This window comes from Hyla sarda, chromosome 1, assembly GCF_029499605.1.
Source record: "Hyla sarda isolate aHylSar1 chromosome 1, aHylSar1.hap1, whole genome shotgun sequence".
Lineage (NCBI taxonomy): Eukaryota > Metazoa > Chordata > Amphibia > Anura > Hylidae > Hyla > Hyla sarda.
The window spans coordinates 605112046-605124825 of NC_079189.1; positions in this window are offsets into that span (position 1 = coordinate 605112046).

Sequence of the window (12780 nt, forward strand, 5' to 3'; positions counted from 1 at the left end):
GTAGGCTCGAAGGATGAGGCCAATCCAATACTGCAGACAATTTATCTGGATCCATCTGCAGGCCCCGATGAGAGACAATGTAGCCAAGAAACGGAAGACTAGACTTCTCGAACAGGCATTTCTCCAGTTTGACATAGAGATGATTCTTCCGTAGTCGCTGATGAACCAGACGAACATGAGTACGATGTTCCCCTAAGTTGGAAGAGAAGATCAGGATGTCATTGAGGTATACAACAACACAGGTGTAGAGAAGATCACGGAAGATATCATTGACAAACTCTAGAAAAATGGCTGGAGCATTGCAGAGACCAAATTACGAGATACTCAAAATGTCCGTCACGAGTATTGAAGGCCGTTTTCCATTCATCTCCCTTGCCGATACGAATGAGGTTATACGCACCGCGTAAGTCCAGCTTGGAGAAGACCTTGGCACCACGTAGACGGTCAAAAAGTTCTTAGATAAGAGGTAGTGGGTAACTGTTCTTCACCGTGATTTTGTGAAGTCCCCTATAGTCAATACATGGACAGAGTGAGCCATCCTTCTTCCCTACAAAGAAGAAACCAGCTCCAGCAGGAGAAGAGGACTTAAGCATAAATCCCTTTTTGGAGATTCTCCTGGATATACTCAGCCATAGCTTTGATCTCAGGAACCGATATAGGGTATATCCTTCCATGAGGAGGAGTGGTACCAGGCAGAAGATCTATAGGGCAGTTGTAAGGACGATGTGGAGGCAGAGACTCGGCCTGTTTCTTGCAGAATATGTCCAAGAAATCTTAGTAAGGTGGCGGCAGGCCAGGTAAAGGATGAAAACAAGAAACAACTTTAGACTGAACTGGTTGGAGGCAAAGATTTTGACAGAATTGTGCCCAGCGAATTAATTCTCCAGTCTGCCAATCCAGTTGCGGAGAATGGCGTTGCAGCCAAGGAAGGCCAAGAAGAATCTCTGAAGTATAGTGTGGCAGAACATATAATTCAATGTTTTCTAAATGCAATACTCCCACTTGCATGACAAGAGATTCTGTACGGAAATGAACCATACAGTCCAGATTTTGTCCATTAACAGAGGAGATGAACAAGGGCTTGGCAAGCCTAGTAAGGGGAAGATGATACTTGTAGACCAAAGAAGCATCAATAAAGTCACCTGCTGATCCAGAATCCAAAAATGCTGTAGCGCTCAAGGAAGACTTGGCTGAAGTGAAGACTTGTACAGAAATAGTTAAGCGTGGAGAGGTAGTATTCACACCCAGGGACGCCTCTCCAACGTACCCTAGGTGCGGGTGTTTCCCGGACGCTGTGGGCGAACTGTACAGTGTTTGAGGAAGTGCTCTGGGCTAGCACAATACAAGCACAAATTCTCACTGCCTCGTCAAGACCTCTCCTGTTGCATAAGGCAAGAATGATCAACTTGCATAGCCTCTTCGGCAAGAGGCGCAGGAAACTAAAGAGGTGGATGTTTAAACACATGTGCCAGGCGAGGATATCTCTGTGTTCGGGCAGGTTCCTTCTCTCAGTTCCTCCTGTCTCTCAGCAAAACGAACATCAATGCGTGTGGCCAAGTGAATAAGTTCAGTCAAATAAGATGGAGGATCAGGTGCTGTGAGGGCATCTTTAATCCTGCTTGACAATCCTTTTTTGAATGTGGCACACAAGGCCTCATCATTCCATGCAAGTTCTGAGGCTAGAGTGTAGGATTGAACCACATAGTCACCAACGGAAGAATTCCCTCGACAGAGGTTCAGCAAAGTCATCTCAGCAGATGAGGCACGTATGGGTTCCTCAAAGCCATTGCGAAATTCTCCCAAAAAAGCTGACAAATTGGAGTATACCGGATCACCACGGTCCCAAAGGGGTGTAGTGCAGGCCAGGGTTTTTCCGGACAGTAGATTAATGACAAAGCCCACCTTCGTACGTTCCGTTGGAAACTGTTCAGACATGAGCTCCCAAGTGCATGGAGAACTGTGTAACGAAGTCTCTGCATAACTTGAAATCACCATCATATTTAGAAGGTAAAGGCAGACAAAGCTGGGAGCCAGAAGACACTGCAGGAACTGGTGTTGGGAGTGGGCCAGGTTCCGGTGCCTGCTGCTGTTGTTGCTGCAAGGCCAATAGCTGTTGCATCATAGCTGACAGTTGGGTAAGTTGCTGCGCCTGTTGTGCCAATTGCTGTGACTGACTTACCACAATGGAGGGCAGATCCACAACTTCAGGCAGGGGTACCTCAGCGGGATTCCTAGCCAGATTTTACTGTAACACGTTTCAGTAGACTGGAACACTGATGATAGTGGATCCACTGGACCTGTGTGGTAGATGACTCGGACCGTACCAGGGAGCGAAGTCTGAGGTGCACCCAGGTCGCTACCCCTGGCACGGCTCGACCACACAGGCAGCTGAGGAGATTCTCGGCACAGGTGGGATAAGGCAACTTATGGTCTGGATAGCAGGCGGTCAGGGATGGCAGCACAGTAGCGTAGTCGGGAACGTAGCATATGGTTAGTACACAGGCACCAAAAGAGCAAGGTCAGGTCACAGAGCAAGGGTATGATACACAGCAAGGCAATACAAAGGAATGCTTACTCTAGGGCTCTAGGGCAACAAAGATCTGGCAGGAAAGTGTGGGAGGTGGAGGAATTGAGCCACAGGTGTTACTTTACTAATGGGCGCACTGGTCCTTTAAATCTTAAAGCTCCAGCGTGTGCGCACCCTAGGGGATGGGACACGTGCCAGAGAAGAACTAGCATGCGGGCGCTTCCCACGATATGAATCCCACTCATGGCCAATCTGTGTTGCCGGAGAGCATATCGCAACAAGAGGCACCGCAAATAGCTGACATGGAACGAATATTTCAAAATCGTAATTAAAATATACAAAAAATCCCTTTTTCCCATTAAAAGTAATCATGCAAGTTCCTACCGGGGGTGGAGCTTGTGGCAGACCTAGGCAGTTGTGCCTTCTCTTAGCGCCTGTGACAGATTTTTTGTTTCTGAGGAATTCTCTGTGGCAAACATCAGAAAAGCGGCTGGATTTTGACACCAGCAGATTCCTTTCCTTTTCTGGCACATTTTGGTATTTTCAGCCACCATTTAGAGCCATGAAAAAGCCATGTGGCTGAGGAGCAGGGCCAGCGTCTCGCCTATAGGCAAGGTAGGCAGCCGCCCTCTTGATGGGAGCGCCGCTCCGTCTGCTGCTGGTAGGCTGGAAGAAGAGTGCTCCTCACCCAGGTGGACAGTCCTGCTTCCTGATAAATTATGCAGCAGTCCTTCCCCTAAACAGGAGTACAGTGCTAACAATCCTCCAACTCAAACCCCCCCTTCCCCATCCACCCTCCAGATAACACGTGCAGGGCCGCACAGTGCTGACATTACTCTCCAGCCCCATCACAGAGAAGCAACCACTGCATATAAAGTGCACACCTCTAGATTTACAATTATGGTAAAACAAATGTATTCCGTATCAAAAAACGACATATACAAATGGTCACAAAGACAAAATCATTAAAAATGCTCACTTAGAGCCACAACACTACCTCGGAGCAGGGCCATGAACCCCCACTCCCGAGGTATGACCCCGTCCTGCTATATGATGGTAAATCATACACAATGCTCCCAATTGCTGTGCTGTAATAATGTTAAACAATATGTGTAATAAAGATTATGGATGCTATTCAAGTTGCTGATGGATTCAGCAATATATACAAATGGCAAATATATGTAAGGCTAAAATATGAATAACATTATCATAGAGAACACAATATCAAATTACACATAATCTAGCCAAGAATTGAAAATAAACGTGAGCATCCCATAATACAAGCATAGCAAACCAAGCAGGAACCAGTGATACAGATGATAGAGCAGGAACGGGGCCACAGGAACTCTGTGTGGTCCCGTTCTTGCTCCATCATCTGTATCGCTGGCTCCATTGGGGGCGGAAAATAAGGGTTTTGCCTAGGGCAGCAAAAATCCTTGCAGCAGCCCTGCTTAGGAGAGCCTCTTCTGGGTGCCGTCTCTTACTTTTGGCCCAGTATATTCTGATCCTCAGTGCTTTATCTCCTCTCTGAGCTGTCCCCTGTGCTCACCCTGCCCTGAGCTGCCTCCTCCATTCTCCCTCCCTCACACCTCTGTCCAGGGGACTCCTCAATACTCCCTCCCACCTCTGTCCTGGGGACTCCTCCATACTGCCTCCCTCACACCTCTGTCCAGGGGACTCCTGCATACTCCTTCCTGGGGACTCCTCTATACTCCCTCCCTTACACCTCTGTCCTGGGGACTCCTCTATACTCCCTCCCACCTCTGTCCTGGGGACTGCTCCATACTCCCTCCCACCTCTGTCCTGGGGACTCTCTATACTCCCTCCCACCTCTGTCCTGGGGACTGCTCCATACTCCCTCCCACCTCTGTCCTGGGGACTCCTCCATACTCCCTCCCTCACACCTCTGTCCAGGGGACTCCTGCATACTCCCTCCCTTACACCTCTGTCCTGGGGACTCCTATACTCCCTCCCTCACACCTCTGTCCTTTGGACTTCTCTATACTCCCTCCCTCACACCTCTGTCCTTTGGACTTCTCTATACTCCCTCCCTCCCACCTCTGTCCTTTGGACTTCTCTATACTCCCTCCCTCACACCTCTGTCCCGGGGACTCCTCCATACTCCCTTCCTCACACCTCTGTCCTTTGAACTCCTCCATACTCCCTCCCTCACACCTCTGTCCTGGGGACTCCTTCATGCTCCCTCCTTCATACCTCTATCCTGGGGACCCCTCTATACTCCCTCCCTTACAACTTTATCCTGGGGACCCCTCTATACTCCCTCCCTTACACCTCTGTCCTTTGGACTTCTCTATACTCCCTCCCTTACACCTCTGTCCAGGGGACTCCTCCATACTCCCTCCCACCTCTGTCCTGGGGACTCCTCCATACTCCCTCCCTCCCTCACACCTCTGTCCAGGGGACTCCTCCATACACCCTTCCTCACACTTCTGTCCTGGGGACTCCTCCATACTCCCTCCCTCACACCTCTATCCTGGGGACCCCTCTATACTCCCTCCCTTACACCTCTGTACTGGGGACTCCTCCATACTCCTTCCCTCACAGCTCTTTCCTAGGGACTCCTCCATACTCCCTCCCTTACACCTCTATCCTGGGGACCCCTCTATACTTCCTCCCTTACACCTCTGTCCTGGGGACTCCTCCATACTCCTTCCCTCACACCTCTGTACTGGGGACTCCTCCATACTCCCCCCCCCCCCCTCATACCTCTGTCCCGCAGACTCCTCCATACTCCCTCCCTCACACCTCTATCCTGGGGACCCCTCTATACTCCCTCCCTTACACCTCTGTACTGGGGACTCCTCCATACTCCCTCCCTCACACCTCTGTCCTTTGGACTTCTCTATACTCCCTCCCTCACACCTCTGTCCCGGGGACTCCTCCATACTCCCTTCCTCACACCTCTGTCCTTTGGACTCCTCCATACTCCCTCCCTCACACCTCTGTCCTGGGGACTCCTTCATGCTCCCTCCTTCATACCTCTATCCTGGGGACCCCTCTATACTCCCTCCCTTACAACTTTATCCTGGGGACCCCTCTATACTCCCTCCCTTACACCTCTGTCCTTTGGACTTCTCTATACTCCCTCCCTTACACCTCTGTCCAGGGGACTCCTCCATACTCCCTCCCACCTCTGTCCTGGGGACTCCTCCATACTCCCTCCCTCACACCTCTGTCCAGGGGACTCCTCCATACACCCTTCCTCACACTTCTGTCCTGGGGACTCCTCCATACTCCCTCCCTCACACCTCTATCCTGGGGACCCCTCTATACTCCCTCCCTTACACCTCTGTACTGGGGACTCCTCCATACTCCTTCCCTCACAGCTCTTTCCTAGGGACTCCTCCATACTCCCTCCCTTACACCTCTATCCTGGGGACCCCTCTATACTTCCTCCCTTACACCTCTGTCCTGGGGACTCCTCCATACTCCTTCCCTCACACCTCTGTACTGGGGACTCCTCCATACTCCCCCCCCCCCCCTCATACCTCTGTCCCGCAGACTCCTCCATACTCCCTCCCTCACACCTCTATCCTGGGGACCCCTCTATACTCCCTCCCTTACACCTCTGTACTGGGGACTCCTCCATACTCCTTCCCTCACAGCTCTGTCCTAGGGACTTCTCCATACTCCCTCCCTTACACCTCTGTCCCAGGGACTCCTCCATACTCCCTCCCTCACACCTCTGTCCTAAGGACTTGAGCCTAGTAAAAGCCAGCGCCATTGTGGACACCCTGCTGCTGGGCTGGATAAGGACCTGCAGTGCCTCTCTGTCTGCTTAGTGACTCTCCTGGGTGCCGTCTCTTACTTTTGGCCCAGTATATTCTGATTCTCACTGCCTCAGTGCCTTATCTCCTCTCTGAGCTGTCCCCTGTACTCACCCTGCACTGAGCTGCCTCCTCCATACTCCCTCCCTCATACCTCTGTCCAGGGGACTCCTCTATACTCCCTCCCTCACACCTCTGTCCTGGGGACTCCTCCTCCATACTCCCTACCTCACACCTCTGTCCAGGGGACTCCTCCATACTCCCTCCCTCACACCTCTATCCTGGGGACCCCGCCATACTCCCTCCCTCAAACCTTTGTCCCAGGGACTCCTCCATACTTCTTCCCTCACACCTCTGTCCTGGGGACTCCTCCATACCCCTCCCCCTCATACCTCTGTCCCACAGGCTCCTCCATACTCCCTCCCTCACACCTCTGTCCTGGGGACTCCTCCATACTCCCTCCCTCACACCTCTGTCCTGGGGACTCCTCCATACTCCCTCCCTCACACCTCTGTCCTAGGGCCTCCTCCATACTCCCTCCCTTACACCTCTGTCCTGAGGACTCCTCCATACTCCCTCCCTGACACCTCTGTCGTGGGGACTCCTCTACACTCCCTCCCTTACACCTCTGTCCCTGAAGCTCAGATAAACTATTACAATTAAATCCCACTTCAGACATGTCTTTTGGTCTCAAGGTTTTGTAGGCTATAGTCCCGCCCAAACATAACTTCTAGTCTAGTCTCCAGGGGTGCTGTCATGAGCGAAGGGTTAAAGATGGATTACTTACCTGTAATTTGGTTTTCAGTAGCTCATGACAGCACTCCTCACTTAATCCCCCCCCCCTTAAAAAGAAAAAAAAATTATAAAAAATATATATAAAGAATAAATTACCCATCTTAGGGCTCCCTGTCGGAGTACTTTCCTTTGAACTGAGGTGTTTCCTATTTTTCTATCCTCGGGTTTTCCTTTCCTACAGTACCAAATGCCAGATTTGTGGTTATTTTGGTTCCATCACATCCCACAAAAATAAATTATAAAATGTGATTAAAAAATGAAACGCTTTATGGGTCGGAATAGTATTTTTGTTCTTTTCCGAAAATGTTTAAAATTTTTTTGAAAATAGTAATAAAAAAAATAATAAACATATACAAACTGTGTATTGCTGTAATCGTACTGACCTGAAGGAGATATTGTTATTTTAAGCCCCACGGTAAATTGCAAATAAATAATCGTCTCAAATAGAAGAATGTTCCTGTTTTTGCTGGATATGTTATGATAAAATGCAGAGAATCATTATAAAGTACAATTGACACTGAGGACAGAAAAGATAAAAACTATCGAGATGCACACCCAAAAATCACAATGACAGGAGTATTAGGGATCGACCGATATTGATTTTTTAGAGCCAATACCGATAACCTGTGAACTTTCAGGCCGATAGCCGATAACTTATACAGATATTCTGTGCATTTAAATTTTTTGGGAAAAAAATAATTCTACACAAATCTGCTGTATATGTGCGCGTACGCCATTAACTGTGCGGTTTAATTAACAATATATTTTTATAATTTGGACATTTGCGCACACGGAAATACCCCATATGTTTTTTTTTATTTACACAGTTTTTTTTTAATGGGAAGGGGTTAAATGACCTTTATTAACTTTTTTTTCCGTTTTTTTTGCAGTGTTATAGCTCCCATAGGAGACTATAACACTGCACACACTGATCTTTTACACTGATCACTGCAAAGCCATAGCTTTGCATTGATCAGTGTTATAGGCGGTCGATTGCTCAAGCCTGTATCTCAGGCTTGGAGCAATCAAACGCCGATCGGACCTGACTGAGACAGGATCTTATCGTGATGGTCCCGATCAGCCTGACTGTGCTGCTGGGAAGCTTTCACTTTCATTTTAGACGCGGCGATCAACTTTGATCGCCGCGTCTAAAGGATTAATAGCGCGCGGCACAACGATCGGTGCCGCACGCTATTAGCCCAGGGTCCCGGGGGTCCCGAGACTTCAAGACAGAGTGGGGGCGCACGTGCTGGACGCATTATCGGCAAGGTTAGATACTTGTGAATATCTGCCGATAATATCGGCCAATCATATAGTCGGTCGATCCCTAATGAGTATAAAATAAATACATTTATTGTACAATAAATGCAAGGGAACAAGACATTTAAAAACACTTAAAAAGCTCATTTGAGCCCATCTACAACCTGAGAGAAATATACAATTCCCCCTCAGGGATCCCAGGGATGGTGACAAATATACAATATGGTGATGTTGCTGTCTGTGCTACGTCATACCTTATGCCAAAATACTCCTGTATATAACGAGCAATAATATATGACAATTACACACAGGCATATACACAGAGGACCCTGTCTAGTATGATGGTCTGTGTGCACACAGAAATGTGACTGAGAGCAGATTTACCAAAAGAGAAAAACAGCATCATGATATGAGAACAGAGCGGCAGTGATAGTACAAGATGGTGGACGTGTGCAATACCAGACAGGGACCTAGCCGCCAACAACCATGTGAAGAGACCCCATGCATTCTGTCAGTACAAATGTTCTATAATGGTCAAATCCCCTTGCTTAAAGGGGTACTCCGATGGAAAAAAAATATTTTAAAATCCACTGGTGCCAGAAAGTTATGCAGATTTGTAAATTACTTCATTATAAAAACCTTAATCCTTCCAATACTTATCAGCTGCTGTATGATCCAGAGGAAGTTGTGTAGTTCTTTCCAATCTGACCACAGTGCTCTCAGCCGCCACCTCTGTCTGTCTCAGGAACTGTCCAGAGCAGGATAGGTTTACTATGGGGATTTGCTTCTACTTTGGACAGTTCCTGACATGGACAGAGGTGGCAGCAGAGAGCACTGTTGTAGGGTGTGGTAGCGACTTGGGCCCAAATTTATCAAACTGTGTGAGAGAAAAAAGAGAGAGATGTTTCCAAATCCCTACGCTCACACAGTTTGATAAATCTAGGCCTTTATGTTTCTCTGCAGGTAGGATCAGCTTCTGCTTCCTGGAGTGGGATAAAGGAAAACCAGGGGAATGCTTAGATTCCGCTCCCAAGTTTTGCCCAAAGACAAACCGTTAAGTGGCACAGGGGGCCCACACCCGTTGGGGCAATACAGTAGGCTTTCCTTGGTATTCCAATCCCTTGGTTAAAGCGGTTCTCCACCATAAGGTGATTTTAGTACGTTCCTGGCAGGCAGTAATGGACATGCTTAGGAAGGATCTGCGCTTGTCTTGGGGCTAAATAGCTATGTTGTGAGATTACCATAATACTGTGACTAGGTTTTTATGAACTGATATTTCCTTTTTGCGTTTTCTTTTTTGCCTACAAATCCCATTATTCCATTTTCCTCCCTCCCACACATCAGCCACTGCACCCATTGAAACCTAAATGAGCTGCATCCATTCAAAAGACCTGTGGTTTTCAATCATGGTGCCTACAGCTGTTGCATTAGTTGCAGATTGATCTCTCTCCCACCAAGCGATCCCTCCACCCATTGAAGCAGACAGGCTCCCTATCATCAACTGACTAGTGATGTCAGGTCTCGGCCGCATTGCAACCTGGGAAAAATCTGAGACATCAGTCATTTTGTATGGTGTTAAAAATTAATATTGGGGCAAAAATCACAGAAGAATTGTGAGAAAATCGTCACACACAGGTACATACATTATATTATGAACTAAACTAACTTTACAGCCCCTGTAGTATAGTCAAATAAAAAAAAAAATTCCTAGAATACCCCTTTAAAGACTCTTATCTAGGTGGGGTCCAAAGACTCAGCATCAAAGTTCGTAGACATTCATATGGAACGCCATGAAATGCATGACATGGACTGAGACAATATGGTGAGCAGTCCAGAAATCCATGAGAGGGTGCACATGTATAGATCCAAATTCCTGTACACCGCTGTAGGAAGAAGACAAAAAATCCCAGAGTGACAGTGAATGTGCACATGTAAGGGTGCGGACATCACCAAAAGTGTGAGAATGCCATAGGATGACAAGTGTGAAAAAAAGGGGGGGAGGGGACAGGGAAAACTAACTGGGTGCACACAGGAATAATACCTGAGAGAGTACAACTTACCTCTATGTTCCCCCAGCAACATGTAATCATGTGCTTAAATGATACCTGAACCAATAGGAAATATGTATATCTGTGCTATATACATAAAAAAAAATAAATCATATATATATATATATATATATATATATATATATATATATATATATAAACAAAGTTAAAAAAAATATACATAGTGTAGTGTAGGAGGGGGCCAGACGAGGAATACTGAGGAGGCAGGGGAGCTCAGCTGGCTCCCCGCCTCCACTTCGCAGAGCTGCACAATACAATTAGAAGATTGTGAATTCAGGTAGAAAACAGACATGGTGCACATCTACAATCTTGTATAATGATCAATTAGAAGATTGTTCATCTAACTGTCATGTATGGGCAGGGAAGGAGTGCAACACTATTCTCGCCCACTCCCCCTTTCCCTGCCTACTCGCCCTAGGCAGCAGATCGACAGCCACGTTGCCAAGTGGCAAAAACAGGAAAAGGGTCAGAGAGCGGAGCCAATCGGTCAGATATGCCAGAAATACAATATACATGCTAGATAGGAGTTGAAGCTCTTTCGCAGGCAAGCTCTGAAGGACTAATGCAGGCTTAAATAAGGAGCTACTCAGGTGAAAAGCCAACAAGGTAATTTGGCCTAGCCCAGACAGCTGGGTGTAACCCAGCAACCAAAACAAACAAAAGAAACCTCGGAGCTAGAAAAATTTAACCCTGCGGGTTCTGACAGAACCAGACATCCCACGAACTCTGCCAATATCTCATTGATTCACAAAAGTGACCCCTCATTGTATTGTATTGCTGTTCACCTGCAATTTAACCCCCCTTTACGCTCCCAAAACAACACTGACCCCACCATGCTTCACACCCCCCAAAACATCAGTGACCCCACCATGCTTCACCCCCCCCAAAACATCAGTGACCCCACCATGCTTCACCCCCCCCAAAAACATCAGTGTCTCCACAATGCTTCACACCCCCAAATATCAGTGACCCCCACCATGCTTCACCCTCCCCAAACATCAGTGACCCCCCCATCGTGCTTCACCTCCCCCCCAAAAAACATCAGTGACCCCACCATGCTACATAGTGGGTACAGGATTCCTTTCCTATAGACCTTGTTGTCCTCTCTCCACACTCGGCCCTTATTCAGCTTTATTTTGCTCTGGTCCCTCCACATTACAATGTGTCAGGAGCTGTGAGATGTCCTGGTGTTGTAAGACATATTTTAGTGGGGAGTTCTTGTGACATTGGCGCAGTAAAGGTTCTTTCTGGTAGCTCCACCATGCTGCTCATGTGTCTACATGAACCGCAGCTTCATATTCCAGAGCCGCCTGTATCGCTCCTTTCTTTGTATTCTGAACAATTCCATGGGGTCTGGTAGAAAATGGCGTCCAGCATCGAAAATGAGATCTTGTCCCCATGTAAGCACACTTCATTGTTCGAGGCATGACATTTTATACCTGCCACGGGCAGCTGACACCTCTAGATCGGCCTTTGGGCTGAACAGATTGGAGGAGTAGGACGGGCTGAACAGTCATCCCCCTCTAAATCATAAATACCGAGGCCCAGTTAATAGGAAAATGTCTCCGTCTCCCACCCCAGACCAGGCACTCACATCATTTTTTAATATTTGGGTTCAGGGATCCATTCACGCTGTTGTGCGGTGATAACTCTATTATTAATTATGGTCATAAAAATTATTAACAATGAAAAATTAAAAATTATGAAAATTATTAAAAATAAAAAAATTATGACCTAGTGAATTGTAGATAAAGTCAATCAATACAATTCACATTTGAGTCTGACTATTTCCTCAGATATCAACAAGTTCTTTTTATGACGGGATGACATTAACGCTTATGGATGTCGTTTTGCAATATACAATAATACAAAGGTATTATAAAGTATGCAGATTTATTGGTTATAAGATTCTAAATATAAATGAGTAATAAACACAATGATATATGCAAATAAATATCAATTAGATATTAGTAAAAAGTACAAGCTTGTTAATTGACTACATTTCGTAGAACAATACATGTGAGTAGTAAGTAACTTGTTACAATAAAGAAAAGCTACTAGATTAGAATATCATATAAGAAAAAGGTTACATATCACTCTATTCAGAGGAACCTCATGATATTAAGATGGGCAATATCTAATCATTAGACATCAATATGGAATGCAATACACTCTGCCCTCTTCTAACCAACTACAAATCACATGATTCCAAGAATGGGGAAATCCATCTAAGATATGAATATGGAAGAATTATGATATACTCCCCCCCCCCCCCCCCCCCATTCTGGACTATTTTCTATACATGGCTTTGGTAAGACATTAAGACAATTAACAGAGATAT